The following is a 23,528-nucleotide window of genomic DNA, read 5'->3' on the forward strand; positions in this document are numbered from 1 at the left end:
TGTTTGAAATTACATTACAGTTTTCTGTTGAGAAAAAGTTGCAGTGGTGGACTTTGAACCGACACCTCTGAAAGACTGGGTCCTTAAATCCAGTTCTCTGGACAGCTCGCCCACAGTACCAACTGTTAAAATGGATTGCTGGGTCGTCCCACAGACCATCACAACTTTCCTTTTTTCCAATCAGGGATTTGACATGAACAACCAACGGTAGGAGGTGCAACTGCCACCGTGAGAGCACAGGACTTGGTGGCTGGTTGGTTAAGGCGACGGACTACACTATTGAGTTGGAACCCCATCCGTGACACACAACATTGCTTCTTTTCTCCCTTGCATGGCCCTACATGAAAGTAAAAACGCTGAAATAAAGCAGAACATGTGATAGCTTGCGCAAACAAACTCAATAAAGATGGCAGTGGTGGGATTTGAACCCACGCCTCCTTAGAGACTGGAGCCTAAATCCAGCGCCTTAGACCGCTCGGCCACACTACCCAGCTCTGGCAAGATTTCCACACTTTCTCGTCAGTTACCTAGAGCGTCTGCACTCCCTTGTATTTTAGTCTTCTTTTTCATTTTCTTCTTTAAAATCTTTATGTATCTCATGTTGCTCTTGCGTCCTTAATCTTTTTTTGATTCTCTTTTTAAAAATCTTAATTTATCTGATGTTGCTCTTTCTTCCATCGTATAAACTTAGAATTCGCTTCTGCTTTTATGTCTGAAGCAGACTGAATTAGAAAAACACGGCAGATAATTGCAATAACAGACGTGGGAATTAGGGTAAAGGCTGGATTCCCTTTATTTGTCCGGTGTCCTTGGTGGCCTTGTTTGAAATTACATGACAGTTTTCTGTTGAGAAAAAGTTGCAGCGGTGGACTTTGAACCGACACCTCCGAAAGACTGGGTCCTTAAATCCAGTTCTCTGGACAGCTCGGACACAGTACCCACTGTTAAAATGGACTGCTTGGTCGTCGCACAGACCATCACAACTTTCCTTTTTTCCAATCAAGGATTTGACGTGAACAACTACCGAAGGAGGTGCAACTGCCACCGTGGGGGCACAGGACTTGGTGGCTGGTTGGTTAAGGCGATGGACTACACTATTGAGTTGGAACCCCATCCGTGACACACAACATTGCTTATTTTCTCCCTTGCATGGCCCTGCATGAAAGTAAAAACTCTGAAATGTGAACATGTGATAGCTTGCGCAAACAAACTCAATAAAGATGGCAGTGGTGGGATTTGAACCCACGCCTCCTTAGAGACTGGAGCCTAAATCCAGCGCCTTAGACCACTCGGCCACACTACCCAGCTGTGGCAAGTTTCCACACTTTCTTGTCAGTTACCTAGAGCGTCTGCACTCCCTTGTATTTTAGTCTTCTTTTTCATTTTCTTCTTTAAAATCTTTATGTATCTCATGTTGCTCTTGCGTCCTTCATCTTTTTTTGATTCTCTTTCTAAAAATCTTAATTTATCTGATGTTGCTCTTTCTTTCATCGTATAAACTGAGAATTAGTTTCTGCTTTTATGTCTGAAGCAGATTGAATTAGAAAAACATGGCAGATAATTGCAATAACAGACGTGGGAATTAGGGTAAATGCTGGATTCCCTTTATTTGTCCGGTGTCCTTGGTGGCCTTGTTTGAAATGACATTACAGTTTTCTGTTGAGAAAAAGTTAAAGCGGTGGACTTTGAACCGACACCTCCGAAAGACTGGGTCCTTAAATCCAGTTCTCTGGACAGCTCGGCCACAGTACCAACTGTTAAAATGGACTGCTTGGTCGTCGCACAGACCATCACAACTTTCCTTTTTTCCAATCAAGGATTTGACGTGAACAACCACCGGTAGGAGGTGCAACTGCCACTGCGGGGGCACAGGACTTGGTGGCTGGTTGGTTAAGGCGATGGACTACACTATTGAGTCGGATCCCCATCCGTGACACACAACATTGCTTATTTTCTCCCTTGCATGGCCCTGCATGAAAGTAAAAACTCTGAAATAAAGCAGAACATGTGATAGCTTGCGCAAACAAACTCAATAAAGATGGCAGTGGTGGGATTTGAACCCACGCCTCCTTAGAGACTGGAGCCTTAATCCAGCGCCTTAGACCGCTCGGCCACACTACCCAGCTGTGGCAAAATATTCACACTTTCTCGTCAGTTACCTAGAGCGTCTGCACTCCCTTGTATTTCAGTCTTCTTTTTCATTTTCTTCTTTAAAATCTTTATGTATCTCATGTTGTTCTTGCGTCCTTCATCTTTTTTTGATTCTCTTTCTAAAAATGTTAATTTATCTGATGTTGCTCTTTCTTTCATCGTATAAACTGAGAATTAGTTTCTGCTTTTATGTCTGAAGCAGATTGAATTAGAAAAACACGGCAGATAATTGCAATAACAGACGTGGGAATTAGGGTAAAGGCTGGATTCCCTTTATTTTCTGGTGTCCTTGGTGGCCTTGTTTGAAATTACATTACAGTTTTCTGTTGAGAAAAAGTTGCAGTGGTGGACTTTGAACCAACACCTCTGAAAGACTGGGTCCTTAAATCCAGTTCTCTGGACAGCTCGCCCACAGTACCAACTGTTAAAATGGACTGCTGGGTCGTCCCACAGACCATCACAACTTCCCTTTTTTCCAATCAAGGATTTGACGTGAACAACCACCGGTAGGAGGTGCAACTGCCACCGTGAGAGCACAGGACTTGGTGGCTGGTTAGTTAAGGCGACGGACTACACTATTGAGTTGGAACCCCATCCGTGACACACAACATTGCTTCTTTTCTCCCTTGCATGGCCCTACATGAAAGTAAAAACGCTGAAATAAAGCAGAACATGTGATAGCTTGCGCAAACAAACTCAATAAAGATGGCAGTGGTGGGATTTGAACCCACGCCTCCTTAGAGACTGGAGCCTAAATCCAGCGCCTTAGACCGCTCGGCCACACTACCCAGCTCTGGCAAGATTTCCAAACTTTCTCGTCAGTTACCTAGAGCGTCTGCACTTCCTTGTATTTTAGTCTTCTTTTTCATTTTCTTCTTTAAAATCTTTATGTATCTCATGTTGCTCTTGCGTCCTTCATCTTTTTTTGATTCTCTTTTTAAAAATCTTAATTTATCTGATGTTGCTCTTTCTTCCATCGTATAAACTTAGAATTAGTTTCTGCTTTTATGTCTGAAGCAGATTGAATTAGAAAAACACGGCAGATAATTGCAATAACAGACGTGGGAATTAGGGTAAAGGCTGGATTCCCTTTATTTGTCCGGTGTCCTTGGTGGCCTTGTTTGAAATTACATTACAGTTTTCTCTTGAGAAAAAGTTGCAGCGGTGGACTTTGAACCGACACCTCTGAAAGAATGGGTCCTTAAATCCAGTTTTCTGGACAGCTCGGCCACAGTTCCCACTGTTAAAATTGACTGCTTGGTCGTCCCACAGACCATCACAACTTTCCTTTTTTCCAATCAAGGATTTGACGCGAACAACCACCGGTAGGAGGTGCAACTGCAACCTCGGGGGCACAGGACTTGGTGGCTGGTTGGTTAAGGCGATGGACTACACTATTGAGTTGGAACCCCATCCGTGACACACAGCATTGCTTCTTTTCTCCCTTGCATGGCCCTGCATGAAAGTAAAAACGTTGAAATAAAGTAGAACATGTGATAGCTTGCGCAAACAAACTCAATAAAGATGGCAGAGGTGGGATTTGAACCCACGCCTCCTTAGAGACTGGAGCCTTAATCCAGTGCCTTAGACCCCTCGGCCACACTACCCAGCTCTGGCAAAATATTCACACTTTCTCGTCAGTTACCTAGAGCGTCTGCACTTCCTTGTATTTTAGTCTTCTTTTTCATTTTCTTCTTTAAAATCTTTATGTATCTCCTGTTGCTCTTGCGTCCTTCATCTTTCTTTGATTCTCTTTTTAAAAATCTTAATTTATCTGATGTTGCTCTTTCTTCCATCGTATAAACATAGAATTAGTTTCTGCTTTTATGTCTGAAGCAGATTGAATTAGAAAAACACAGCAGATAATTTCAAAAACAGAGGTGGGAATGAGGGTAAAGGCTGGATTCCCTTTATTTTCCGGTGTCCTTGGTGGCCTTGTTGAGAAAAAGTTAAAGCGGTGGACTTTGAACCCACACCTCTGAAAGACTGGATCCTTAAATACAGTTCTCTGGACAGCTTGGCCACAGTACCCACTGTTAAAATGGACTGCTAGGTCGTCACACAGCCCAGCCCAACTTTCATTGTTTACAATCATGGATTTGACGTGAACAACCACCGGTAGGAGGTGCAACTGCCACCGTGAGAGCACAGGACTTGGTGGCTGGTTGGTTAAGGCAATGGACTACACTATTGAGTTGGAACCCCATCCGTGACACACATCATTTCTTCTTTTCTCCCTTGCATGGGCGACATGAAAGTAAAAACCCTGAAATAAGGCAGAACATGTGATAGCTTGCGCAAACAAACTCAATAAAGATGGCAGTGGTGGGATTTGAACCCACGCCTCCTTAGAGACTGGAGCCTAAATCCAGCGCCTTAGACCGCTTTGCCACACTACCCAGCTCTGGCAAGATTTCCACACTTTCTCGTCAGTTACCTAGAGCGTCTGCACTCCCTTGTATTTTAGTCTTCTTTTTCATTTTCTTCTTTAAAATCTTTATGTATCTCATGTTGCTCTTGCGTCCTTCATCTTTTTTTGATTATCTTTCTAAAAATCTTAATTTATCTGATGTTGCTCTTTCTTTCATCGTATAAACTTAGAATTAGTTTCTGCTTTTATGTCTGAAGCAGATTGAATTAGAAAAACACGGCAGATAATAGCAATAATAGACGTGGGAATGAGGTTAAAGGCTGGATTCCCTTTATTTTCCGGTGTCCTTGGTGGCCTTGTTTGAAATTACATTACAGTTTTCTGTTGAGAAAAAGTTGCAGTGGTGGACTTTGAACCGACACCTCTGAAAGACTGGGTCCTTAAATCCAGTTCTCTGGACAGCTTGGCCACAGTTCCCACTGTTAAAATAGACTGCTTGGTCATCGCACAGACCATCACAACTTTCCTTTTTTCCAATCAAGGATTTGACGTGAACAACTACCGGTAGGAGGTGCAACTGCCACCGTGGGGGCACAGGACTTGGTGGCTGGTTGGTTAAGGCGATGGACTACACTATTGAGTTGGAACCCCATCCGTGACACACAACATTGCTTCTTTTCTCCCTTGCATGGCCCTGCATGAAAGTAAAAACACTGAAATAAAGCAGAACATGTGATAGCTTGCGCAAACAAACTCAATAAAGATGGCATTGGTGGGATTTGAACCCACGCCTCCTTAGAGACTGGAGCCTTAATCCAGCGCCTTAGACCGCTCGCCACACTACCCAGCTCTGGCAAGATTTACAAACTTTCTCGTCAGTTACCTAGAGCGTCTGCACTCCCCTGTATTTTAGTCTTCTTTTTCATTTTCTTCTTTAAAATCTTTATGTATCTCATGTTGCTCTTGCGTCCTTCATCTTTTTTTGATTCTCTTTTTAAAAATCTTAATTTATCTGATGTTGCTCTTTCTTCCATCGTATAAACTTAGAATTTGTTTCTGCTTTTATGTCTGAAGCAGATTGAATTAGAAAAACACGGCAGATAATTGCAATAACAGACGTGGGAATTAGGGTAAAGGCTGGATTCCCTTTATTTGTCCTGTGTCCTTGGTGGCCTTGTTTGAAATTACATTACAGTTTTCTGTTGAGAAAAAGTTGCAGTGGTGGACTTTGAACCGACACCTCTGAAAGACTGGGTCCTTAAATCCAGTTCTCTGGACAGCTCGGCCACAGTTCCCACTGTTAAAATGGACTGCTTGGTCGTCGCACAGACCATCACAACTTTCCTTTTTTCCAATCAAGGATTTGACGTGAAGAACCACCGGTAGGAGGTGCAACTGCCACCGTGAGAGCACAGGACTTGGTGGCTGGTTGGTTAAGGCGATGGACTACACTATTGAGTTGGAACCCCATCCGTGACACACAACATTGCTAATTTTCTCCCTTGCATGGCCCTGCATGAAAGTAAAAACGCTGAAATAAAGCAGAACATGTGATAGCTTGCGCAAACAAACTCAATAAAGATGGCAGTGGTGGGATTTGAACCCACGCCTCCTTAGAGACTGGAGCCTAAATCCAGCGCCTTAGACCGCTCGGCCACACTACCCAGCTCTGGCAAAATATTCACACTTTCTAATCAGTTACCTAGAGCGTCTGCACTCCCTTGTATTTTAGTCTTCTTTTTCATTTTCTTCTTTAAAATCTTTATGTATCTCATGTTGCTCTTGCGTCCTTCATCTTTTTTTGATTCTCTTTTTAAAAATCTTAATTTATCTGATGTTGCTCTTTCTTCCATCGTATAAACTTAGAATTAGTTTCTGCTTTTATGTCTGAAGAAGATTGAATTAGAAAAACACGGCAGATAATTGCAATAACAGACGTGGGAATTAGGGTAAAGGCTGGATTCCCTTTATTTGTCCGGTGTCCTTGGTGGCCTTGTTTGAAATTACATTACAGTTTTCTGTTGAGAAAAAGTTGTAGTGGTGGACTTTGAACCGACACCTCTGAAAGACTGGGTCCTTAAATCCAGTTCTCTGGACAGCTTGGCCACAGTTCCCACTGTTAAAATAGACTGCTTGGTCATCGCACAGACCATCACAACTTTCCTTTTTTCCAATCAAGGATTTGACGTGAACAACTACCGGTAGGAGGTGCAACTGCCACCGTGGGGGCACAGAACTTGGTGGCTGGTTGGTTAAGGCGATGGACTACACTATTGAGTTGGAACCCCATCCGTGACACACAACATTGCTTCTTTTCTCCCTTGCATTGCCCTGCATGAAAGTAAAAACACTGAAATAAAGCAGAACATGTGATAGCTTGCGCAAACAAACTCAATAAAGATGGCAGTTGTGGGATTTGAACCCAGGCCTCCTTAGAGACTGGAGCCTTAATCCAGCGCCTTAGACCGCTCTGCCACACTACCCAGCTCTGGCAAGATTTCCAAACTTTCTCGTCAGTTACCTAGAGCGTCTGCACTTCCTTGTATTTTAGTCTTCTTTTTCATTTTCTTCTTTAAAATCTTTATGTATCTCATGTTGCTCTTGCGTCCTTCATCTTTTTTTGATTCTCTTTCTAAAAATCTTAATTTATCTGATGTTGCTCTTTCTTTCATCGTATAAACTTAGAATTGGTTTCTGTTTTTATGTCTGAAGCAGATTGAATTAGAAAAACACGGCAGATAATAGCAATAATAGACGTGGGAATGAGGGTAAAGGCTGGATTCCCTTTATTTGTCCGGTGTCCTTGGTGGCCTTGTTTGAAATTACATTACAGTTTTCTGTTGAGAAAAAGTTGTAGTGGTGGACTTTGAACTGACACCTCTGAAAGACTGGGTCCTTAAATCCAGTTCTCTGGACAGCTCGCCCAAAGTACCAACTGTTAAAATGGACTGCTGGGTCGTCCCACAGACCATCACAACTTTCCTTTTTTCCAATCAAGGATTTGACGTGAACAACCACCGGTAGGAGGTGCAACTGCCACCGTGAGAGAACAGGACTTGGTGGCTGGTTGGTTAAGGCGATGGACTACACTATTGAGTTGGAACCCCATCCGTGACACACAACATTGCTTCTTTTCTCCCTTGCACGGCCCTGCATGAAAGTAAAAACGCTGAAATAATGCAGAACATGTGATAGCTTGCGCAAACAAACTCAATAAAGATGGCAGTGGTGGGATTTGAACCCACGCCTCCTTAGAGACTGGAGCCTTAATCCAGCGCCTTAGACCGCTCGGCCACACTACCCAGCTCTGGCAAGATTTCCACACTTTCTCGTCAGTTACCTAGAGCGTCTGCACTCCCTTGTATTTTAGTCTTCTTTTTCATTTTCTTCTTTAAAATCTTTATGTATCTCATGTTGCTCTTGCGTCCTTCATCTTTTTTTGATTCTCTTTTTAAAAATCTTAATTTATCTGATGTTGCTCTTTCTTCCATCGTATAAACTTAGAATTAGTTTCTGCTTTTATGTCTGAAGAAGATTGAATTAGAAAAACACGGCAGATAATTGCAATAACAGACGTGGGAATTAGGGTAAAGGCTGGATTCCCTTTATTTGTCCGGTGTCCTTGGTGGCCTTGTTTGAAATTACATTACAGTTTTCTGTTGAGAAAAAGTTGTAGTGGTGGACTTTGAACCGACACCTCTGAAAGACTGGGTCCTTAAATCCAGTTCTCTGGACAGCTTGGCCACAGTTCCCACTGTTAAAATAGACTGCTTGGTCATCGCACAGACCATCACAACTTTCCTTTTTTCCAATCAAGGATTTGACGTGAACAACTACCGGTAGGAGGTGCAACTGCCACCGTGGGGGCACAGAACTTGGTGGCTGGTTGGTTAAGGCGATGGACTACACTATTGAGTTGGAACCCCATCCGTGACACACAACATTGCTTCTTTTCTCCCTTGCATTGCCCTGCATGAAAGTAAAAACACTGAAATAAAGCAGAACATGTGATAGCTTGCGCAAACAAACTCAATAAAGATGGCAGTTGTGGGATTTGAACCCACGCCTCCTTAGAGACTGGAGCCTTAATCCAGCGCCTTAGACCGCTCTGCCACACTACCCAGCTCTGGCAAGATTTCCACACTTTCTCGTCAGTTACCTAGAGCGTCTGCACTCCCTTGTATTTTAGTCTTCTTTTTCATTTTCTTCTTTAAAATCTTTATGTATCTCATGTTGCTCTTGCGTCCTTCATCTTTTTTTGATTCTCTTTCTAAAAATCTTAATTTATCTGATGTTGCTCTTTCTTTCATCGTATAAACTTAGAATTAGTTTCTGCTTTTATGTCTGAAGCAGACTGAATTAGAAAAACACGGCAGATAATAGCAATAATAGACGTGGGAATGAGGGTAAAGGCTGGATTCCCTTTATTTTCCGGTGTCCTTGGTGGCCTTGTTTGAAATTACATTACAGTTTTCTGTTGAGAAAAAGTTGCAGTGGTGGACTTTCAACCGACACCTCTGAAAGACTGGGTCCTTAAATCCAGTTCTCTGGACAGCTTGGCCACAGTTCCCACTGTTAAAATAGACTGCTTGGTCATCGCACAGACCATCACAACTTTCCTTTTTTCCAATCAAGGATTTGACGTGAACAACTACCGGTAGGAGGTGCAACTGCCACCGTGGGGGCACAGAACTTGGTGGCTGGTTGGTTAAGGCGATGGACTACACTATTGAGTTGGAACCCCATCCGTGACACACAACATTGCTTCTTTTCTCCCTTGCATTGCCCTGCATGAAAGTAAAAACACTGAAATAAAGCAGAACATGTGATAGCTTGCGCAAACAAACTCAATAAAGATGGCAGTTGTGGGATTTGAACCCAGGCCTCCTTAGAGACTGGAGCCTTAATCCAGCGCCTTAGACCGCTCTGCCACACTACCCAGCTCTGGCAAGATTTCCACACTTTCTCGTCAGTTACCTAGAGCGTCTGCACTCCCTTGTATTTTAGTCTTCTTTTTCATTTTCTTCTTTAAAATCTTTATGTATCTCATGTTGCTCTTGCGTCCTTCATCTTTTTTTGATTCTCTTTCTAAAAATCTTAATTTATCTGATGTTGCTCTTTCTTTCATCGTATAAACTTAGAATTAGTTTCTGCTTTTATGTCTGAAGCAGACTGAATTAGAAAAACACGGCAGATAATAGCAATAATAGACGTGGGAATGAGGGTAAAGGCTGGATTCCCTTTATTTTCCGGTGTCCTTGGTGGCCTTGTTTGAAATTACATTACAGTTTTCTGTTGAGAAAAAGTTGCAGTGGTGGACTTTCAACCGACACCTCTGAAAGACTGGGTCCTTAAATCCAGTTCTCTGGACAGCTTGGCCACAGTTCCCACTGTTAAAATAGACTGCTTGGTCATCGCACAGACCATCACAACTTTCCTTTTTTCCAATCAAGGATTTGACGTGAACAACTACCGGTAGGAGGTGCAACTGCCACCGTGGGGGCACAGGACTTGGTGGCTGGTTGGTTAAGGTGATGGACTACACTATTGAGTTGGAACCCCATCCGTGACACACAACATTGCTTCTTTTCTCCCTTGCATGGCCCTGCATGAAAGTAAAAACACTGAAATAAAGCAGAACATGTGATAGCTTGCGCAAACAAACTCAATAAAAATGGCAGTGGTGGGATTTGAACCCACGCCTCCTTAGAGACTGGAGCCTTAATCCAGCGCCTTAGACCGCTCGGCCACACTACCCAGCTCTGGCAAGATTTCCAAACTTTCTCGTCAGTTACCTAGAGCGTCTGCACTTCCTTGTATTTTAGTCTTCTTTTTCATTTTCTTCTTTAAAATCTTTATGTATCTCATGTTGCTCTTGCGTCCTTCATCTTTTTTTGATTCTCTTTCTAAAAATCTTAATTTATCTGATGTTGCTCTTTCTTTCATCGTATAAACTTAGAATTGGTTTCTGTTTTTATGTCTGAAGCAGATTGAATTAGAAAAACACGGCAGATAATAGCAATAATAGACGTGGGAATGAGGGTAAAGGCTGGATTCCCTTTATTTGTCCGGTGTCCTTGGTGGCCTTGTTTGAAATTACATTACAGTTTTCTGTTGAGAAAAAGTTGTAGTGGTGGACTTTGAACTGACACCTCTGAAAGACTGGGTCCTTAAATCCAGTTCTCTGGACAGCTCGCCCAAAGTACCAACTGTTAAAATGGACTGCTGGGTCGTCCCACAGACCATCACAACTTTCCTTTTTTCCAATCAAGGATTTGACGTGAACAACCACCGGTAGGAGGTGCAACTGCCACCGTGAGAGAACAGGACTTGGTGGCTGGTTGGTTAAGGCGATGGACTACACTATTGAGTTGGAAACCCATCCGTGACACACAACATTGCTTCTTTTCTCCCTTGCACGGCCCTGCATGAAAGTAAAAACGCTGAAATAATGCAGAACATGTGATAGCTTGCGCAAACAAACTCAATAAAGATGGCAGTTGTGGGATTTGAACCCACGCCTCCTTAGAGACTGGAGCCTTAATCCAGCGCCTTAGACCGCTCTGCCACACTACCCAGCTCTGGCAAGATTTCCACACTTTCTCGTCAGTTACCTAGAGCGTCTGCACTCCCTTGTATTTTAGTCTTCTTTTTCATTTTCTTCTTTAAAATCTTTATGTATCTCATGTTGCTCTTGCATCCTTCATCTTTTTTTGATTCTCTTTTTAAAAATCTTAATTTATCTGATGTTGCTCTTTCTTTCATCGTATAAACTTAGAATTAGTTTCTGCTTTTATGTCTGAAGCAGACTGAATTAGAAAAACACGGCAGATAATAGCAATAATAGACGTGGGAATGAGGGTAAAGGCTGGATTCCCTTTATTTTCCGGTGTCCTTGGTGGCCTTGTTTGAAATTACATTACAGTTTTCTGTTGAGAAAAGGTTGTAGTGGTGGACTTTGAACCGACACCTCTGAAAGACTGGGTCCTTAAATCCAGTTCTCTGGACAGCTCGCCCACAGTACCAACTGTTAAAATGGACTGCTGGGTCGTCCCACAGACCATCACAACTTTCCTTTTTTCCAATCAAGGATTTGACGTGAACAACCACCGGTAGGAGGTGCAACTGCCACCGTGAGAGAACAGGACTTGGTGGCTGGTTGGTTAAGGCGATGGACTACACTATTGAGTTGGAACCCCATCCGTGACACACAACATTGCTTCTTTTCTCCCTTGCACGGCCCTGCATGAAAGTAAAAACGCTGAAATAATGCAGAACATGTGATAGCTTGCGCAAACAAACTCAATAAAGATGGCAGTGGTGGGATTTGAACCCACGCCTCCTTAGAGACTGGAGCCTTAATCCAGCGCCTTAGACCGCTCGGCCACACTACCCAGCTCTGGCAAGATTTCCAAACTTTCTCGTCAGTTACCTAGAGCGTCTGCACTTCCTTGTATTTTAGTCCTCTTTTTCATTTTCTTCTTTAAAATCTTTATGTATCTCATGTTGCTCTTGCGTCCTTCATCTTTTTTTGATTCTCTTTCTAAAAATCTTAATTTATCTGACGTTGCTCTTTCTTTCATCGTATAAACTTAGAATTGGTTTCTGTTTTTATGTCTGAAGCAGATTGAATTAGAAAAACACGGCAGATAATAGCAATAATAGACGTGGGAATGAGGGTAAAGGCTGGATTCCCTTTATTTGTCCGGTGTCCTTGGTGGCCTTGTTTGAAATTACATTACAGTTTTCTGTTGAGAAAAAGTTGTAGTGGTGGACTTTGAACCGACACCTCTGAAAGACTGGGTCCTTAAATCCAGTTCTCTGGACAGCTCGCCCACAGTACCAACTGTTAAAATGGACTGCTGGGTCGTCCCACAGACCATCACAACTTTCCTTTTTTCCAATCAAGGATTTGACGTGAACAACCACCGGTAGGAGGTGCAACTGCCACCGTGAGAGAACAGGACTTGGTGGCTGGTTGGTTAAGGCGATGGACTACACTATTGAGTTGGAACCCCATCCGTGACACACAACATTGCTTCTTTTCTCCCTTGCACGGCCCTGCATGAAAGTAAAAACGCTGAAATAATGCAGAACATGTGATAGCTTGCGCAAACAAACTCAATAAAGATGGCAGTGGTGGGATTTGAACCCACGCCTCCTTAGAGACTGGAGCCTTAATCCAGCGCCTTAGACCGCTCGGCCACACTACCCAGCTCTGGCAAGATTTCCACACTTTCTCGTCAGTTACCTAGAGCGTCTGCACTCCCTTGTATTTTAGTCTTCTTTTTCATTTTCTTCTTTAAAATCTTTATGTATCTCATGTTGCTCTTGCGTCCTTCATCTTTTTTTGATTCTCTTTCTAAAAATCTTAATTTATCTGATGTTGCTCTTTCTTTCATCGTATAAACTTAGAATTAGTTTCTGCTTTTATGTCTGAAGCAGATTGAATTAGAAAAACACGGCAGATAATAGCAATAATAGACGTGTGAATGAGGGTAAAGGCTGGATTCCCTTTATTTTCCGGTGTCCTTGCTGGCCTTGTTTGAAATTACATTACAGTTTTCTGTTGAGAAAAACTTGCAGCGGTGGACTTTGAACCGACACCTCCGAAAGACTGGGTCCTTAAATCCAGTTCTCTGGACAGCTCGCCCACAGTACCAACTGTTAAAATGGACTGCTGGGTCGTCCCACAGACCATCACAACTTTCCTTTTTTCCAATCAAGGATTTGACGTGAACAACCACCGGTAGGAGGTGCAACTGCCACTGCGGGGGCACAGGATTTGGTGGCTAATTGGTTAAGGCGATGGACTACACTATTGAGTCGGATCCCCATCCGTGACACACAACATTGCTTATTTTCTCCCTTGCATGGCCCTGCATGAAAGTAAAAACTCTGAAATAAAGCAGAACATGTGATAGCTTGCGCAAACAAACTCAATAAAGATGGCAGTGGTGGGATTTGAACCCACGCCTCCTTAGAGACTGGAGCCTTAATCCAGCGCCTTAGACCGCTCGGCCACACTACCCAGCTGTGGCAAAATATTCACACTTTCTCGTCAGTTACCTAGAGCGTCTGCACTCCCTTGTATTTTAGTCTTCTTTTTCATTTTCTTCTTTAAAATCTTTATGTATCTCATGTTGCTCTTGCATCCTTCATCTTTTTTTGATTCTCTTTTTAAAAATCTTAATTTATCTGATGTTGCTCTTTCTTTCATCGTATAAACTTAGAATTAGTTTCTGCTTTTATGTCTGAAGCAGACTGAATTAGAAAAACACGGCAGATAATAGCAATAATAGACGTGGGAATGAGGGTAAAGGCTGGATTCCCTTTATTTTCCGGTGTCCTTGGTGGCCTTGTTTGAAATTACATTACAGTTTTCTGTTGAGAAAAAGTTGCAGTGGTGGACTTTCAACCGACACCTCTGAAAGACTGGGTCCTTAAATCCAGTTCTCTGGACAGCTTGGCCACAGTTCCCACTGTTAAAATAGACTGCTTGGTCATCGCACAGACCATCACAACTTTCCTTTTTTCCAATCAAGGATTTGACGTGAACAACTACCGGTAGGAGGTGCAACTGCCACCGTGGGGGCACAGGACTTGGTGGCTGGTTGGTTAAGGTGATGGACTACACTATTGAGTTGGAACCCCATCCGTGACACACAACATTGCTTCTTTTCTCCCTTGCATGGCCCTGCATGAAAGTAAAAACACTGAAATAAAGCAGAACATGTGATAGCTTGCGCAAACAAACTCAATAAAAATGGCAGTGGTGGGATTTGAACCCACGCCTCCTTAGAGACTGGAGCCTTAATCCAGCGCCTTAGACCGCTCGGCCACACTACCCAGCTCTGGCAAGATTTCCAAACTTTCTCGTCAGTTACCTAGAGCGTCTGCACTTCCTTGTATTTTAGTCTTCTTTTTCATTTTCTTCTTTAAAATCTTTATGTATCTCATGTTGCTCTTGCGTCCTTCATCTTTTTTTGATTCTCTTTTTAAAAATCTTAATTTATCTGATGTTGCTCTTTCTTTCATCGTATAAACTTAGAATTGGTTTCTGTTTTTATGTCTGAAGCAGATTGAATTAGAAAAACACGGCAGATAATAGCAATAATAGACGTGGGAATGAGGGTAAAGGCTGGATTCCCTTTATTTGTCCGGTGTCCTTGGTGGCCTTGTTTGAAATTACATTACAGTTTTCTGTTGAGAAAAGGTTGTAGTGGTGGACTTTGAACCGACACCTCTGAAAGACTGGGTCCTTAAATCCAGTTCTCTGGACAGCTCGCCCACAGTACCAACTGTTAAAATGGACTGCTGGGTCGTCCCACAGACCATCACAACTTTCCTTTTTTCCAATCAAGGATTTGACGTGAACAACCACCGGTAGGAGGTGCAACTGCCACCGTGAGAGAACAGGACTTGGTGGCTGGTTGGTTAAGGCGATGGACTACACTATTGAGTTGGAACCCCATCCGTGACACACAACATTGCTTCTTTTCTCCCTTGCACGGCCCTGCATGAAAGTAAAAACGCTGAAATAATGCAGAACATGTGATAGCTTGCGCAAACAAACTCAATAAAGATGGCAGTGGTGGGATTTGAACCCACGCCTCCTTAGAGACTGGAGCCTTAATCCAGCGCCTTAGACCGCTCGGCCACACTACCCAGCTCTGGCAAGATTTCCAAACTTTCTCGTCAGTTACCTAGAGCGTCTGCACTTCCTTGTATTTTAGTCCTCTTTTTCATTTTCTTCTTTAAAATCTTTATGTATCTCATGTTGCTCTTGCGTCCTTCATCTTTTTTTGATTCTCTTTCTAAAAATCTTAATTTATCTGACGTTGCTCTTTCTTTCATCGTATAAACTTAGAATTGGTTTCTGTTTTTATGTCTGAAGCAGATTGAATTAGAAAAACACGGCAGATAATAGCAATAATAGACGTGGGAATGAGGGTAAAGGCTGGATTCCCTTTATTTGTCCGGTGTCCTTGGTGGCCTTGTTTGAAATTACATTACAGTTTTCTGTTGAGAAAAAGTTGTAGTGGTGGACTTTGAACCGACACCTCTGAAAGACTGGGTCCTTAAATCCAGTTCTCTGGACAGCTCGCCCACAGTACCAACTGTTAAAATGGACTGCTGGGTCGTCCCACAGACCATCACAACTTTCCTTTTTTCCAATCAAGGATTTGACGTGAACAACCACCGGTAGGAGGTGCAACTGCCACCGTGAGAGAACAGGACTTGGTGGCTGGTTGGTTAAGGCGATGGACTACACTATTGAGTTGGAACCCCATCCGTGACACACAACATTGCTTCTTTTCTCCCTTGCACGGCCCTGCATGAAAGTAAAAACGCTGAAATAATGCAGAACATGTGATAGCTTGCGCAAACAAACTCAATAAAGATGGCAGTGGTGGGATTTGAACCCACGCCTCCTTAGAGACTGGAGCCTTAATCCAGCGCCTTAGACCGCTCGGCCACACTACCCAGCTCTGGCAAGATTTCCACACTTTCTCGTCAGTTACCTAGAGCGTCTGCACTCCCTTGTATTTTAGTCTTCTTTTTCATTTTCTTCTTTAAAATCTTTATGTATCTCATGTTGCTCTTGCGTCCTTCATCTTTTTTTGATTCTCTTTCTAAAAATCTTAATTTATCTGATGTTGCTCTTTCTTTCATCGTATAAACTTAGAATTAGTTTCTGCTTTTATGTCTGAAGCAGATTGAATTAGAAAAACACGGCAGATAATAGCAATAATAGACGTGTGAATGAGGGTAAAGGCTGGATTCCCTTTATTTTCCGGTGTCCTTGCTGGCCTTGTTTGAAATTACATTACAGTTTTCTGTTGAGAAAAACTTGCAGCGGTGGACTTTGAACCGACACCTCCGAAAGACTGGGTCCTTAAATCCAGTTCTCTGGACAGCTCGCCCACAGTACCAACTGTTAAAATGGACTGCTGGGTCGTCCCACAGACCATCACAACTTTCCTTTTTTCCAATCAAGGATTTGACGTGAACAACCACCGGTAGGAGGTGCAACTGCCACTGCGGGGGCACAGGATTTGGTGGCTAATTGGTTAAGGCGATGGACTACACTATTGAGTCGGATCCCCATCCGTGACACACAACATTGCTTATTTTCTCCCTTGCATGGCCCTGCATGAAAGTAAAAACTCTGAAATAAAGCAGAACATGTGATAGCTTGCGCAAACAAACTCAATAAAGATGGCAGTGGTGGGATTTGAACCCACGCCTCCTTAGAGACTGGAGCCTTAATCCAGCGCCTTAGACCGCTCGGCCACACTACCCAGCTGTGGCAAAATATTCACACTTTCTCGTCAGTTACCTAGAGCGTCTGCACTCCCTTGTATTTCAGTCTTCTTTTTCATTTTCTTCTTTAAAATCTTTATGTATCTCATGTTGCTCTTGCGTCCTTCATCTTTTTTTGATTCTCTTTCTAAAAATGTTAATTTATCTGATGTTGCTCTTTCTTTCATGGTATAAACTTAGAATTAGTTTCTGCTTTTATGTCTGAAGCAGATTGAATTAGAAAAACACGGCAGATAATTGCAATAACAGACGTGGGAATGAGGGTAAAGGCTGGATTCCCTTTATTTGTCCGGTGTCCTTGGTGGCCTTGTTTGAAATTACATTACAGTTTTCTGTTGAGAAAAAGTTGCAGCGGTGGACTTTGAACCCACACCTCTGAAAGACTGGATCCTTAAATACAGTTCTCTGGACAGCTTGGCCACAGTACCCACAGTTAAAATGGACTGCTAGGTCGTCACACAGCCCAGCCCAACTTTCATTGTTTACAATCTAGGCTTTGACGTGAACAACCACCGGTAGGAGGTGCAACTGCCACCGCGGGAGCACAGGACTTGGTGGCTGGTTGGTTAAGGCGATGGACTACACTATTGAGTCGGATCCCCATCCGTGACACACAACATTGCTTATTTTCTCCCTTGCATGGCCCTGCATGAAAGTAAAACCGCTGAAATAAAGCAGAAAATGTGATAGCTTGCGCAAACAAACTCAATAAAGATGGCAGTGGTGGGATTTGAACCCACGCCTCCTTAGAGACTGGAGCCTTAATCCAGCGCCTTAGACCGCTCGGCCACACTACCCAGCTGTGGCAAAATATTCACACTTTCTCGTCAGTTACCTAGAGCGTCTGCACTCCCTTGTATTTCAGTCTTCTTTTTCATTTTCTTCTTTAAAATCTTTATGTATCTCATGTTGCTCTTGCGTCCTTCATCTTTTTTTGATTCTCTTTCTAAAAATGTTAATTTATCTGATGTTGCTCTTTCTTTCATCGTATAAACTGAGAATTAGTTTCTGCTTTTATATCTGAAGCAGATTGAATTAGAAAAACATGGCAGATAATTGCAATAACAGACGTGGGAATTAGGGTAAAGGCTGGATTCCCTTTATTTGTCCGGTGTCCTTGGTGGCCTTGTTTGAAATGACATTACAGTTTTCTGTTGAGAAAAAGTTAAAGCGGTGGACTTTGAACCGACACCTCCGAAAGACTGGGTCCTTAAATCCAGTTCTCTGGACAGCTCGGCCACAGTACCAACTGTTAAAATGGACTGCTTGGTCGTCGCACAGACCATCACAACTTTCCTTTTTTCCAATCAAGGATTTGACGTGAACAACCACCGGTAGGAGGTGCAACTGCCACTGCGGGGGCACAGGATTTGGTGGCTAATTGGTTAAGGCGATGGACTACACTATTGAGTCGGATCCCCATCCGTGACACACAACATTGCTTATTTTCTCCCTTGCATGGCCCTGCATGAAAGTAAAAACTCTGAAATAAAGCAGAACATGTGATAGCTTGCGCAAACAAACTCAATAAAGATGGCAGTGGTGGGATTTGAACCCACGCCTCCTTAGAGACTGGAGCCTTAATCCAGCGCCTTAGACCGCTCGGCCACACTACCCAGCTGTGGCAAAATATTCACACTTTCTCGTCAGTTACCTAGAGCGTCTGCACTCCCTTGTATTTCAGTCTTCTTTTTCATTTTCTTCTTTAAAATCTTTATGTATCTCATGTTGCTCTTGCGTCCTTCATCTTTTTTTGATTCTCTTTCTAAAAATGTTAATTTATCTGATGTTGCTCTTTCTTTTATGGTATAAACTTAGAATTAGTTTCTGCTTTTATGTCTGAAGCAGATTGAATTAGAAAAACACGGCAGATAATTGCAATAACAGACGTGGGAATGAGGGTAAAGGCTGGATTCCCTTTATTTGTCCGGTGTCCTTGGTGGCCTTGTTTGAAATTACATTACAGTTTTCTGTTGAGAAAAAGTTGCAGCGGTGGACTTTGAACCCACACCTCTGAAAGACTGGATCCTTAAATACAGTTCTCTGGACAGCTTGGCCACAGTACCCACAGTTAAAATGGACTGCTAGGTCGTCACACAGCCCAGCCCAACTTTCATTGTTTACAATCTAGGCTTTGACGTGAACAACCACCGGTAGGAGGTGCAACTGCCACCGCGGGAGCACAGGACTTGGTGGCTGGTTGGTTAAGGCGATGGACTACACTATTGAGTCGGATCCCCATCCGTGACACACAACATTGCTTATTTTCTCCCTTGCATGGCCCTGCATGAAAGTAAAACCGCTGAAATAAAGCAGAAAATGTGATAGCTTGCGCAAACAAACTCAATAAAGATGGCAGTGGTGGGATTTGAACCCACGCCTCCTTAGAGACTGGAGCCTTAATCCAGCGCCTTAGACCGCTCGGCCACACTACCCAGCTGTGGCAAAATATTCACACTTTCTCGTCAGTTACCTAGAGCGTCTGCACTCCCTTGTATTTCAGTCTTCTTTTTCATTTTCTTCTTTAAAATCTTTATGTATCTCATGTTGCTCTTGCGTCCTTCATCTTTTTTTGATTCTCTTTCTAAAAATGTTAATTTATCTGATGTTGCTCTTTCTTTCATCGTATAAACTGAGAATTAGTTTCTGCTTTTATATCTGAAGCAGATTGAATTAGAAAAACATGGCAGATAATTGCAATAACAGACGTGGGAATTAGGGTAAAGGCTGGATTCCCTTTATTTGTCCGGTGTCCTTGGTGGCCTTGTTTGAAATGACATTACAGTTTTCTGTTGAGAAAAAGTTAAAGCGGTGGACTTTGAACCGACACCTCCGAAAGACTGGGTCCTTAAATCCAGTTCTCTGGACAGCTCGGCCACAGTACCAACTGTTAAAATGGACTGCTTGGTCGTCGCACAGACCATCACAACTTTCCTTTTTTCCAATCAAGGATTTGACGTGAACAACCACCGGTAGGAGGTGCAACTGCAACTGCGGGGGCACAGGATTTGGTGGCTAATTGGTTAAGGCGATGGACTACACTATTGAGTCGGATCCCCATCCGTGACACACAACATTGCTTATTTTCTCCCTTGCATGGCCCTGCATGAAAGTAAAAACTCTGAAATAAAGCAGAACATGTGATAGCTTGCGCAAACAAACTCAATAAAGATGGCAGTGGTGGGATTTGAACCCACGCCTCCTTAGAGACTGGAGCCTTAATCCAGCGCCTTAGACCGCTCGGCCACACTACCCAGCTGTGGCAAAATATTCACACTTTCTCGTCAGTTACCTAGAGCGTCTGCACTCCCTTGTATTTCAGTCTTCTTTTTCATTTTCTTCTTTAAAATCTTTATGTATCTCATGTTGCTCTTGCGTCCTTCATCTTTTTTTGATTCTCTTTCTAAAAATGTTAATTTATCTGATGTTGCTCTTTCTTTCATGGTATAAACTTAGAATTAGTTTCTGCTTTTATGTCTGAAGCAGATTGAATTAGAAAAACACGGCAGATAATTGCAATAACAGACGTGGGAATGAGGGTAAAGGCTGGATTCCCTTTATTTGTCCGGTGTCCTTGGTGGCCTTGTTTGAAATTACATTACAGTTTTCTGTTGAGAAAAAGTTGCAGCGGTGGACTTTGAACCGACACCTCCGAAAGACTGGGTCCTTAAATCCAGTTCTCTGGACAGCTCGGCCACAGTACCAACTGTTAAAACGGACTGCTGGGTCGTCCCACAGACCATCACAACTTTCCTTTTTTCCAATCAAGGATTTGACGTGAACAACCACCGGTAGGAGGTGCAACTGCCACCGCGGGGGCACAGGACTTGGTGGCTGGTTGGTTAAGGCGATGGACTACACTATCGAGTTGGAACCCCATCCGTGACACACAACATTGCTTCTTTTCTCCCTTGCATGGCCCTGCATGAAAGTAAAACCGCTGAAATAAAGCAGAAAATGTGATAGCTTGCGCAAACAAACTCAATAAAGATGGCAGTGGTGGGATTTGAACCCACGCCTCCTTAGAGACTGGAGCCTTAATCCAGCGCCTTAGACCGCTCGGCCACACTACCCAGCTGTGACAAAATATTCACACTTTCTCGTCAGTTACCTAGAGCGTCTGCACTCCCTTGTATTTCAGTCTTCTTTTTCATTTTCTTCTTTAAAATCTTTATGTATCTCATGTTGCTCTTGCGTCCTTCATCTTTTTTTGATTCTCTTTCTAAAAATGTTAATTTATCTGATGTTGCTCTTTCTTTCATCGTATAAACTGAGAATTAGTTTCTGCTTTTATATCTGAAGCAGATTGAATTAGAAAAACATGGCAGATAATTGCAATAACAGACGTGGGAATTAGGGTAAAGGCTGGATTCCCTTTATTTGTCCGGTGTCCTTGGTGGCCTTGTTTGAAATGACATTACAGTTTTCTGTTGAGAAAAAGTTAAAGCGGTGGACTTTGAACCGACACCTCCGAAAGACTGGGTCCTTAAATCCAGTTCTCTGGACAGCTCGGCCACAGTACCAACTGTTAAAATGGACTGCTTGGTCGTCGCACAGACCATCACAACTTTCCTTTTTTCCAATCAAGGATTTGACGTGAACAACCACCGGTAGGAGGTGCAACTGCCACCGCGGGGGCATAGGACTTGGTGGCTGGTTGGTTAAGGCGATGGACTACACTATCGAGTTGGAACCCCATCCGTGACACACAACATTGCTTCTTTACTCCCTTGCATGGCCCTGCATGAAAGTAAAAACGCTGAAATAAAGCAGAACATGTGATAGCTTGCGCAAACAAACTCAATAAAGATGGCAGTGGTGGGATTTGAACCCACGCCTCCTTAGAGACTGGAGCCTTAATCCAGCACCTTAGACCGCTCGGCCACACTACCCAGCTGTGGCAAAATATTCACACTTTCTCGTCAGTTACCTAGAGCGTCTGCACTCCCTTGTATTTCAGTCTTCTTTTTCATTTTCTTCTTTAAAATCTTTATGTATCTCATGTTGCTCTTGCGTCCTTCATCTTTTTTTGATTCTCTTTCTAAAAATGTTAATTTATCTGATGTTGCTCTTTCTTTCATCGTATAAACTGAGAATTAGTTTCTGCTTTTATATCTGAAGCAGATTGAATTAGAAAAACATGGCAGATAATTGCAATAACAGACGTGGGAATTAGGGTAAAGGCTGGATTCCCTTTATTTGTCCGGTGTCCTTGGTGGCCTTGTTTGAAATGACATTACAGTTTTCTGTTGAGAAAAAGTTGCAGCGGTGGACTTTGAACCGACACCTCCGAAAGACTGGGTCCTTAAATCCAGTTCTCTGGACAGCTCGGCCACAGTTCCCACTGTTAAAATGGACTGCTTGGTCGTCGCACAGACCATCACAACTTTCCTTTTTTCCAATCAAGGATTTGACGTGAACAACCACCGGTAGGAGGTGCAACTGCCACTGCGGGGGCACAGGATTTGGTGGCTAATTGGTTAAGGCGATGGACTACACTATTGAGTCGGAACCCCATCCGTGACACACAACATTGCTTATTTTCTCCCTTGCATGGCCCTGCATGAAAGTAAAAACTCTGAAATAAAGCAGAACATGTGATAGCTTGCGCAAACAAACTCAATAAAGATGGCAGTGGTGGGATTTGAACCCACGCCTCCTTAGAGACTGGAGCCTTAATCCAGCGCCTTAGACCGCTCGGCCACACTACCCAGATGTGGCAAAATATTCACACTTTCTCGTCAGTTACCTAGAGCGTCTGCACTCCCTTGTATTTCAGTCTTCTTTTTCATTTTCTTCTTTAAAATCTTTATGTATCTCATGTTGCTCTTGCGTCCTTCATCTTTTTTTGATTCTCTTTCTAAAAATGTTAATTTATCTGATGTTGCTCTTTCTTTCATGGTATAAACTTAGAATTAGTTTCTGCTTTTATGTCTGAAGCAGATTGAATTAGAAAAACACGGCAGATAATTGCAATAACAGACGTGGGAATGAGGGTAAAGGCTGGATTCCCTTTATTTGTCCGGTGTCCTTGGTGGCCTTGTTTGAAATTACATTACAGTTTTCTGTTGAGAAAAAGTTGCAGCGGTGGACTTTGAACCCACACCTCTGAAAGACTGGATCCTTAAATACAGTTCTCTGGACAGCTTGGCCACAGTACCCACTGTTAAAATGGACTGCTAGGTCGTCACACAGCCCAGCCCAACTTTCATTGTTTACAATCTTGGCTTTGACGTGAACAACCACCGGTAGGAGGTGCAACTGCCACCGCGGGAGCACAGGACTTGGTGGCTGGTTGGTTAAGGCGATGGACTACACTATTAAATTGGAACCCCATCCGTGACACACATCATTGCTTCTTTTCTCCCTAGCATGGCCCGACATGAAAGTAAAAAACATGAAATAAAGCAGAACATGTGATAGCTTGTGCAAAAAAACTCAATAAAGTTGGCAATGGAGGGATTTGAACCCACGCCTCCTTAGAGACTGGAGCCTTAATCCAGCGCCTTAGACCACTCGGCCACACTACCCAGCTCTGGCTAAATATTCACACTTTCTCGTCAGTTACCTAGAGCGTCTGCACTCCCTTGTATTTTAGTCTTCTTTTTCATTTTCTTCTTTAAAATCTTTATGTATCTCATGTTGCTCTTGCGTCCTTCATATTTTTTTGATTCTCTTT

At 43.0% G+C, this 23,528-nt stretch overlaps 26 non-coding genes across 26 annotated transcripts; all 26 read right to left on the reverse strand.

Annotated features, from left to right (window-relative positions):
* Positions 1 to 407: 407 nt before the first annotated feature.
* On the reverse strand, positions 408 to 489 carry trnal-uag (transfer RNA leucine (anticodon UAG)). Its single transcript has one exon. It is a non-coding gene; the product is annotated as a tRNA-Leu (tRNA).
* A 732-nt stretch (positions 490 to 1,221) lies between these two features.
* trnal-uag (transfer RNA leucine (anticodon UAG)) lies at positions 1,222 to 1,303 on the reverse strand. Its single transcript has one exon. It is a non-coding gene; the product is annotated as a tRNA-Leu (tRNA).
* A 736-nt stretch (positions 1,304 to 2,039) lies between these two features.
* On the reverse strand, positions 2,040 to 2,121 carry trnal-aag (transfer RNA leucine (anticodon AAG)). The gene has a single exon. It is a non-coding gene; the product is annotated as a tRNA-Leu (tRNA).
* A 736-nt stretch (positions 2,122 to 2,857) lies between these two features.
* Positions 2,858 to 2,939, reverse strand: trnal-uag (transfer RNA leucine (anticodon UAG)). Its single transcript has one exon. It is a non-coding gene; the product is annotated as a tRNA-Leu (tRNA).
* A 737-nt stretch (positions 2,940 to 3,676) lies between these two features.
* trnal-aag (transfer RNA leucine (anticodon AAG)) lies at positions 3,677 to 3,758 on the reverse strand. Its single transcript has one exon. It is a non-coding gene; the product is annotated as a tRNA-Leu (tRNA).
* A 710-nt stretch (positions 3,759 to 4,468) lies between these two features.
* trnal-uag (transfer RNA leucine (anticodon UAG)) lies at positions 4,469 to 4,550 on the reverse strand. The gene has a single exon. It is a non-coding gene; the product is annotated as a tRNA-Leu (tRNA).
* A 1,554-nt stretch (positions 4,551 to 6,104) lies between these two features.
* On the reverse strand, positions 6,105 to 6,186 carry trnal-uag (transfer RNA leucine (anticodon UAG)). Its single transcript has one exon. It is a non-coding gene; the product is annotated as a tRNA-Leu (tRNA).
* Positions 6,187 to 7,742: 1,556 nt separating this feature from the next.
* trnal-aag (transfer RNA leucine (anticodon AAG)) lies at positions 7,743 to 7,824 on the reverse strand. The gene has a single exon. It is a non-coding gene; the product is annotated as a tRNA-Leu (tRNA).
* A 737-nt stretch (positions 7,825 to 8,561) lies between these two features.
* trnal-aag (transfer RNA leucine (anticodon AAG)) lies at positions 8,562 to 8,643 on the reverse strand. Its single transcript has one exon. It is a non-coding gene; the product is annotated as a tRNA-Leu (tRNA).
* Positions 8,644 to 10,197: 1,554 nt separating this feature from the next.
* trnal-aag (transfer RNA leucine (anticodon AAG)) lies at positions 10,198 to 10,279 on the reverse strand. The gene has a single exon. It is a non-coding gene; the product is annotated as a tRNA-Leu (tRNA).
* Positions 10,280 to 11,016: 737 nt separating this feature from the next.
* Positions 11,017 to 11,098, reverse strand: trnal-aag (transfer RNA leucine (anticodon AAG)). The gene has a single exon. It is a non-coding gene; the product is annotated as a tRNA-Leu (tRNA).
* Positions 11,099 to 11,834: 736 nt separating this feature from the next.
* Positions 11,835 to 11,916, reverse strand: trnal-aag (transfer RNA leucine (anticodon AAG)). Its single transcript has one exon. It is a non-coding gene; the product is annotated as a tRNA-Leu (tRNA).
* A 737-nt stretch (positions 11,917 to 12,653) lies between these two features.
* trnal-aag (transfer RNA leucine (anticodon AAG)) lies at positions 12,654 to 12,735 on the reverse strand. The gene has a single exon. It is a non-coding gene; the product is annotated as a tRNA-Leu (tRNA).
* A 736-nt stretch (positions 12,736 to 13,471) lies between these two features.
* trnal-aag (transfer RNA leucine (anticodon AAG)) lies at positions 13,472 to 13,553 on the reverse strand. The gene has a single exon. It is a non-coding gene; the product is annotated as a tRNA-Leu (tRNA).
* A 736-nt stretch (positions 13,554 to 14,289) lies between these two features.
* trnal-aag (transfer RNA leucine (anticodon AAG)) lies at positions 14,290 to 14,371 on the reverse strand. Its single transcript has one exon. It is a non-coding gene; the product is annotated as a tRNA-Leu (tRNA).
* A 737-nt stretch (positions 14,372 to 15,108) lies between these two features.
* On the reverse strand, positions 15,109 to 15,190 carry trnal-aag (transfer RNA leucine (anticodon AAG)). The gene has a single exon. It is a non-coding gene; the product is annotated as a tRNA-Leu (tRNA).
* Positions 15,191 to 15,927: 737 nt separating this feature from the next.
* Positions 15,928 to 16,009, reverse strand: trnal-aag (transfer RNA leucine (anticodon AAG)). Its single transcript has one exon. It is a non-coding gene; the product is annotated as a tRNA-Leu (tRNA).
* A 736-nt stretch (positions 16,010 to 16,745) lies between these two features.
* On the reverse strand, positions 16,746 to 16,827 carry trnal-aag (transfer RNA leucine (anticodon AAG)). Its single transcript has one exon. It is a non-coding gene; the product is annotated as a tRNA-Leu (tRNA).
* Positions 16,828 to 17,564: 737 nt separating this feature from the next.
* On the reverse strand, positions 17,565 to 17,646 carry trnal-aag (transfer RNA leucine (anticodon AAG)). Its single transcript has one exon. It is a non-coding gene; the product is annotated as a tRNA-Leu (tRNA).
* A 737-nt stretch (positions 17,647 to 18,383) lies between these two features.
* Positions 18,384 to 18,465, reverse strand: trnal-aag (transfer RNA leucine (anticodon AAG)). The gene has a single exon. It is a non-coding gene; the product is annotated as a tRNA-Leu (tRNA).
* Positions 18,466 to 19,202: 737 nt separating this feature from the next.
* Positions 19,203 to 19,284, reverse strand: trnal-aag (transfer RNA leucine (anticodon AAG)). The gene has a single exon. It is a non-coding gene; the product is annotated as a tRNA-Leu (tRNA).
* Positions 19,285 to 20,021: 737 nt separating this feature from the next.
* On the reverse strand, positions 20,022 to 20,103 carry trnal-aag (transfer RNA leucine (anticodon AAG)). Its single transcript has one exon. It is a non-coding gene; the product is annotated as a tRNA-Leu (tRNA).
* Positions 20,104 to 20,840: 737 nt separating this feature from the next.
* Positions 20,841 to 20,922, reverse strand: trnal-aag (transfer RNA leucine (anticodon AAG)). The gene has a single exon. It is a non-coding gene; the product is annotated as a tRNA-Leu (tRNA).
* A 737-nt stretch (positions 20,923 to 21,659) lies between these two features.
* On the reverse strand, positions 21,660 to 21,741 carry trnal-aag (transfer RNA leucine (anticodon AAG)). The gene has a single exon. It is a non-coding gene; the product is annotated as a tRNA-Leu (tRNA).
* Positions 21,742 to 22,478: 737 nt separating this feature from the next.
* On the reverse strand, positions 22,479 to 22,560 carry trnal-aag (transfer RNA leucine (anticodon AAG)). Its single transcript has one exon. It is a non-coding gene; the product is annotated as a tRNA-Leu (tRNA).
* Positions 22,561 to 23,297: 737 nt separating this feature from the next.
* Positions 23,298 to 23,379, reverse strand: trnal-aag (transfer RNA leucine (anticodon AAG)). Its single transcript has one exon. It is a non-coding gene; the product is annotated as a tRNA-Leu (tRNA).
* Positions 23,380 to 23,528: the final 149 nt, after the last annotated feature.

The sequence above is a fragment of the Oncorhynchus clarkii genome, unplaced genomic scaffold (assembly GCF_045791955.1).
Source record: "Oncorhynchus clarkii lewisi isolate Uvic-CL-2024 unplaced genomic scaffold, UVic_Ocla_1.0 unplaced_contig_6271_pilon_pilon, whole genome shotgun sequence".
Classification (NCBI taxonomy): domain Eukaryota; kingdom Metazoa; phylum Chordata; class Actinopteri; order Salmoniformes; family Salmonidae; genus Oncorhynchus; species Oncorhynchus clarkii.